Source organism: Danio rerio, chromosome 8, assembly GCF_049306965.1.
Source record: "Danio rerio strain Tuebingen ecotype United States chromosome 8, GRCz12tu, whole genome shotgun sequence".
Taxonomy (NCBI): domain Eukaryota; kingdom Metazoa; phylum Chordata; class Actinopteri; order Cypriniformes; family Danionidae; genus Danio; species Danio rerio.
The window spans coordinates 57,773,561-57,781,452 of record NC_133183.1 but is presented as its reverse complement, the minus strand read 5'-3'; positions in this window follow the sequence as shown (position 1 = coordinate 57,781,452).

Sequence of the window (7,892 nt, the reverse complement as noted above, 5' to 3'; positions counted from 1 at the left end):
AAAATACTATAAGTTGGGTTTTGGGAAGTGGATGGTTGGTGGTTAATCCAACCCAGGCTCATTCTGAAAACGTAGTCCCGTAGACGTTTCTGGAGACTGCGAAATACGTCTCGGGAGGTACGTATTTTTGCAGTTTTTGTTTTCTCGAATCCACGAGAGACCGATGTGTGCGCATTTTTGCATCTGAAATGTCTCTCGCAAGTCTTCTCGCTGTCTGCTGACTAGTGACCGTGTGCATGACTGACTGAATGATTTACTGGGCGACCGGCCAATTGGCTGACCCACCCTCCTCCTCCTTCCCTAAACCCAACCAATTTTACTGATTGACCTGCCGCCCGCTTGCTTCCCTAAACCAAAAGATTTAGAAAAAGCCGTCCAGAAAAAGAAAAGCCCTCATCTGATTTTTACCACGTTTTTCGGATTTCACCACATTCTCACCCTGTTATGAACTTGTTCACTTTATTTTTTGGTTATACATCCCTGTAGCGTTCGCTTAAAAAAATGAAATGCAGCCATAAGTACCTCCGGCTACATAAATAGCGTTCTCCAGAAACGTCCACAGGACTAAGTTTTCAGAATGAGCTTGGGTTGGGTCAATTAGTGCTTTTTAAAATACTATCAGTTTGGTTTTAGGAAGGAGGAGGATGGAGGATCAGTAGGTCAGTCAGTCGACATCGGCCTCTGGTTGATTCACGCAAGAAAAGCAGGTGTGAATGACACTCTCAAGAGAAATTTGAAATCTCAAAAAGCGTACACATCAGCCTCTGGTGGATTCGTGAAAACAAAAACGGCAAAAAAAAAAAAAAAAAACTCAGCTCCTGGGATGTATTTGGTGCTCACCAGAAATGTATATAGGTGAACCTAATCAGAATGAACCTGGGTGGTCGCCAACCCAACTGCTACATCTTCATCACTCTCCTGGTATATCCCAATATAGGCAGAAGCATACAGTGAGTACAAGGTATGTAAGGGTGCTCATAAAATCTGCTATGTAAATACAGAATCTGCCATAGTGTGACTACATCTCGCTCTCAAAGGGAATGGCAGATGAGTTTCTGATTGGTTTAATTCACTTTATGCCCCAAAACACACCCATAACTCGTTAAGAGAGTAAGAATAACACTATAGACCATGCGCCTGGTGCAACAACAGTTTTTCCTATTGTTAAAATTTCAAAAGTTTGACCAACAATGACGGTTGGGTTTAGGAGCGGGGTTGGGATGGGTGCCATCCCTTCTTTTTAAATTCATGCTGACGTCCAGCTTCTCACGCCTCTTTCGCCTAGACTGCAGCTCTGCACAAGACGTTTGGCCATAAGATAAATGATCATGCCCAACTGAGCCTGGTTTCTCTCGAGTTTTTTTTTTAATTCTTCACTTTCGCCAGTTAGTGAAGTTTTTTCCTCGCAGCAGTCGCCACTGACTTGCATGGTTTAGGACCTGTAGAGCTGCGCATCGATGGATTTGCTCTTCAGTGTTTGGATTCTCAGCATTAAATATTAAACCATTCTGAACTGAGCTAAACTGAACTAAAACTCTGAAAACTGGACTGACACTGTTTCAATTTACTATAATCTACTATGTGAAGCTGCTTTGACACAATCTACATTATAAAAGCACTATAAAATAAAGGTGAATTGAATTGAATTTAATATATGACAATGCTACCTCCAAGTCCACATGCCGAAATAATAATAATCAAGCCAAGAGCTGTTAAACTACATGAATTGGCAATGTTTTTGCAAGCATTTGTTGAAACTACTGTATGATTTCTTGAATCAAATCATTGAACTATATTGGTAACTCACAACTTAACTAACAACGTTTTCATGAACCCCAGTTTGCCATCCAACATATATTGTGTTCTTGTGAGCAGTCTTATCCATGACGTGAGATAATCGAGAAGGCTTCATCAACAACTCCATAAAGGACAGTTTCCACGGGAACAATATAAGAACTCAATCTCGGCTCCATGCCGGAGGTCTCCACCTCTCTCTGAGGGGCTCAAGCCTTTGCTTATTGGCCTTCAAAGCAATCAGGCTGAAAAACAGCAAGACATGCAATTAAATCACGATCCCTCAGTCTGCTCACAGAAAGAAAAAACAAGATGATGATGATGAAGAATAAGAAGAGGAGGAAACACATTTTGGGGGCCTCGGGGTGGCTAAATAACTGGAATGTATCAGATATTGGCTCTTGCCCAAGCCTCATAGATGCAAGGTGCAGTGACCCAGCAAAGAAATTCAGAAGGCGACTTTAAAGGTGATAGATCAACCATTCGGCCCAAGGACAGCGGCGTACTTAAGGCCATTGTCATTGGTGCAGGTGCAAGACCTTTGATGTTTGTCATTTTAGTGACTCTGCTTTTGAATTCCATCAGCCGCTTTACATACTAATTAACCTGACCAGCCACTGAAACAGATAAATGGACAACCCGAAAAGTGTGCGGGAGGCCAAGAAAGATCAGACAGGAAAGCTCATTTATGCTAAAGAGATGTTTGAAGAGGAAAAGCCAAAGGGTTCAAGCGAAAAGTTGCCTGACGTTCTTCTTGAGTAGATCGCCGTAATGACAGGCACCCGATGCAAGGACTTCTGCATGTGCATGTTGTATTTACTGCTCCAGCAGTTTTCTCATGACACTCCCAGGGCAAAATCATGATCATCTCTGAGATACTTTTTGTTAGATGTAAAGTACACAATACAAAGCTCAGATCTGGGATGAAACCGATGAGAAATACTGATGAGAAAGTTCATATTAGGATCTTTGACATTTGGCTGCAGATTTGGCCGTTGTACATCAAGTCATATTAATTTATACAGCACTTTACACACTTAGAAATACAGGTACTTTATTGCCATTGATGGCTCCACACTCTTAAAAAATAAAGGTTCTGTACTGTCATTGATGACTCTATACTCTTATAAATAAAAAGTTCTTTACTGGGATTGATGGTTCCATACTCTTAAAAAATAAAGATTCTTTACTGTCATTGATGGTTGCACACTCTTAAAAATATGATGGTTCCACACTCTTAGAAATAAAGGGTTCTTAACTGTCATTGATGGTTCCACAACTAAAAGTAAAGGTTCTTTACGGTCATTGATGGCTCCACAAGAAAAAATAAAGGTTCTATACGGTTATTAATGGTTCTACAACCACGAATAAAGTTTTTTAAATGGTCATTGATGGTTCCACAACTAAAAGTGAAGGTTCTTTATTGTCACTGATAGTTCTACAACTACAAATAAAGATTTATTTTACGGTCATTGATGGTTCCACAACTGAAAATAAAGGCTCTATACTGGGATTGATGGCTCCACACTCTTAAAAGTAAAGGTTCTTTACTGTCATTGATGGTTCCACAACTAAAAATAAGTGAAGTTTATTTATAAACTAATTTTGAGAGAATCACGTGCTTATGATTGCTTGCAGCTGGTTCCGCATTATTCAATTTATGATTCACCAATCAGATGATTCCTAAGCCACTATAAATACCCTAAGTTGAAGAATCCACTCTTCTACTTCCACAACTACAAATAAAAGATTTTTACTGTCATTGATGGTTCCACACTCTTAAAAATAAAGGTTCTTTACTGTCATTGATGGCTCCACAACTAAAATTATAGGTTCTTTACTGTCATTGATGGTCCCACACTCTTAAAAATAAGTTTTTTACTGTCATTGATGGTTCTACAGCTAAAAATTAAGGTTCTATACTGGCAGTGATTGTTCCACAACTACAAAAAAAGGTCCTTTATTGCGATTTATGGGTCACTCTTAAAAATAAATGTTCTTTCATGGCATCAATAAATCTATGAATAACTTTAAACACCCATGAAACATTTTTCATTTTTTCAGGTTTTGTATTGTGGGGAAATGCTCTTTACATCCCTAGGATATTCTCCACGCAAACAATTTTCACTTAAAACTTTTTGAGAACCACAATTTTGTTCTATGGCACTCCCATTTAGAAACTTTATGTTTATGGGTGGCAGCATGGTGGCTTAGTGGTTAGCACTGTCGGCTTACAGCAAGAAGGTCAGTTCATAGTTCTGTGTGGAGTTTGCATGTTCTCCCTGTGTTGGCATAGGTTTCCTCCGGGTACTCCGGTCCAAAAGTCCAAAGACATGCGATAAAGGTGAATTGAATAAACTAAATTGGACGTAGTGTATGTGTGTGAATGTGAGAAAGCATGGTTGTTTCCCAGTGCTGGGTTACAGCTGGAATGGCATCCATTTTTTTGTGTTGAATCAACTTAGCTGTTCTAGTCATATCAACTTACATCAATCAAAGTGACTAAAAGTGTTAAGGTATAACTTAAAACACTTAGTTTAAACTTGATTAACTTATTAAAATAAGTTAAAGCAACATGAAAATATCTGTTGTCTTGACTTTTTGTCGTTTTTTACAGTACAGCGTTTCCTACAATATTATTTTTCTTCTGGAGAGAGTCTTATCTGCTTTATTTCGGCTAGAATAAACACTGTTTTTAATTTTTCAAAAAACATTTTAAGGTCAAAATTCTTAGCCCCCTTGACCAATTTTTTTTTTTGATTATTCATTGTTATAATTAATCGCTGCCTAAATGCCCTTACCTGCCTAATTAACCAAGTTAAGTCTTTAAGCTGAAAACTATTATCTTGAAAAATATCTAGTAAAATATTATGTACTGTTATCATGACAAAGATAAAAGGAAACAGTTTTTTAAAATGAGTTATTAAAATTATTATGTTTAGAAATGCGTTGAAAAAACTTTCCATTAAACAGAAATTAAAGAAAAAATATATCGGAGGGCTAATAACTCTGACTTCAACTATATATAGCAAAGCTGGTTTAAACTCATGTTAACTCAAGTGAGAACACTGTAGCGTTTTCCAGTAGAACGTCTCGAATTAATCTCCACTTAATCGCATTACTTTCAACGAGAAATGGTTGAGATCTTTCAGAGATCTCTTTTTTTTCTTATGAGTGTTTAGGGTCAACTCTGCCGCTGCTGGATAGAGGAGAACAACTGGGGGCTCTCAGTCACACCTGAAGCACAGTGGCGCACCTTCCCCTCGCAAATCACAACCACATGCTGTCAGCAGACCACAAAACAGCCCCCGATCCCAGCAGCCGTCCACACACACATGCACATAGACAGGCCTGTTCCACAAGTAATCACCAATTACTCAAGAAAAGAGCTCTTTGTCTGAGCACATGCGCAAGTGTCTGCTCTCTCATAATGATGCTGCATTAGCTGGGCATTTACAAGTCCAGTATGACTACTTCTGAGCCGGATAAAGAACTAAGAAATTTAGAGTACAGGTTATCTGCTTAGGTTTTCCGTGCACTCGGTCTGTTTGAACACAAATCTTTCTTGGATTCTGAAACAATGGTTGTCATTTTGCACTGCTTTAATACTAGTGTACACACATATTGCTTGTTCAAACTTCTCCATTAAAATGAGCTGAAACAACACGATTCTTAAGGGTTTTTTGGGACAAATGAATTGTTTTATGTTCAATGCTCTTAAATGTGTTAAAAAATTATACTAAATTAATCAATGTGTGTTGGGACAACATAAAGGAATTAACCTTTGTGCTGTTGGGGATGTTTTCATCAACTCTAGGGTGATTTTGAGTCTTATTTTGGCCATAACTTTTTCTGTGTTTGAGCTAGCAGAATGATTTTTGGTGACAAAATCTTATTTTTTACACATATTTTGGGAAAATTCTTTGAAAAAAAACCTAACTAAACATTTTGGGTAAATTTACTACCCTTTTGTTATGTAAAATGCATCAGATAAATATTAATTTAAAATTTCTTTGCACAAATTTGTTAATCAACCTCAGTGCTGATCAAAACTACTAAATTGTTTAGAAAATTACAAGATTTTTACTCTTTATTGCCAAATTCATAAATGATGTCACTGATTTATTGGTTCAAGTCTCAGCTGAGCCAGTTGGCATTTCTGTGTGAAGTTTGCATGTTCTCCTCGTGTTGGTGTGGGTTTCCTCCGGGTGCTCCTGTTTCCCCCACAGTGAATTGAATAAACTAAATTGTCTATAGTGTATGTGTGTGGATGAGAGTGTATGGATGTTTCCCAGTACTGGCTTGCAGCTGGAAGGGCAAAACATATGCTGGATATCTATCCATATATAACTATATATAACATGAGTATCTGTACTTCTACTTGAGTAAAAGATATGTGTACTTTTGCCATCTCTGTTATTCTGCTTCTTGATTTATATATAACTGTTGAATGAGTTTTAAAGGCAAGTATATTATAAGTAACTGTAATTACATTACAATTACATTAAAAAATTAACAGTAATCCATTACTTTTCTTTTTCAGCTGAAAAGTAATTTAATTACAGTATCTAACACTGCTCATAATGCATTTGGGTCCATATCGACTTGAAGGAAATGCACAAAAATAATAATAATTCACTAAAAAGGTGAACAATCAACAATAAAATAAATTAAAACTAGTTTTCACATTCATTTATTAATATAAAATATATCGACTTATATATTGACTTACACAAAGTTAGTAGAATAGAATATGATTATTTAAGTGCTCGAAGGGTTAAGGATTTATTCAGCACTTTTGTGTTTCCAGGGGTTTTTAGAAGTTCTTCAGCTTGCTTGATGAAGGCAATGGAACACCTTAGCTTTGACATCTTAGATGTGAAATGGATATGCGAGACCACAGGATTTCTCCTCCAACACCTTTTGGTGTTACCTGAGCGTACTTGCTCTCAAATTGATCCGATCATTTGTAGAACAAAGGCCTTTGCAATGCAGTTCATGAGCGATGTCAATCAACACACCTGATACAAAATTACTGGAGGGAATATCTAGGAACATTTATTTAGAAATAAATCACTTTCAACGTTTAAGAATAAGATGTTTGCTCATTTACAAAACTCAGTTGTTCATACACTGCACCAGTCACTGTGTAATACTTAACTTATAGTCATTTGCATTGAGCTGGTCTCTGCTCTTCTACATAACATACACTACATACCATAAAGCGAATGCATATGCACACATTTCATATTTTATAATTAATAATAGCCTATACCTTGCTCTTTTGGTTTGATTCTAACTGCATTTCATTGGCTCTGTATTTGTAGATAACTGCACAATGACAACAAAGTTGAATCTGGTTGAATCTAATGTAAAAACGTGCTTCAAAAATTAAAGATTATATAATTATATTCATATGACAAATTAGTAAACTCGAATACACAAAGCCTGAAGTCTTATATTTGATATAGGTAAATTGCTTGTAAAACGCTTTCATGTCTCCCAGTTGAAAGTGGCTCTTGTAACTAAATAGCTCCCCCTAGTGTAAACTACAATTTCTCGGCTAAAAGAATATCTTAGCATCTTGTTTTTAACAGATATCTTAATGTTCGGAGCAAGCAAGCAAGAATTCTCATTGAATTCTAGTCTATAAGTGCTGTTAATTGACTGATCGTTTAGTTTTTGGTGTGAAAAGAGTGAGAAAGCGACACAAGCACTTAAGGATTTTAGAGACTGCTGATAACGTTTATTTACTTACTTTAAAAATGTCGATCTTTCACTTCCATCTTAAACAGCTGTGGCATTTTGTCATACATAGTATTTTTGCTAATCAATATCGTGTATCTAAATGACATGCTGACATAAGCAAATTTCCTTAAGCTAAATGCTATATGATTGTTGTACAATATACATTAAATTTAGCAATTTTACACAATGCTAAATTATTTAGCTTCATAACTTAGCACAATCGGATGTATTAGGCTATTTTCGACCTTTGTTGAGTTTTGAGGTAAATTAGGGTTTATTTTCGCACATTTGTTCAGTGACAACTAGAGACACGCTCCCTATATTGTTTACCATGCACTTTGAATATTCGG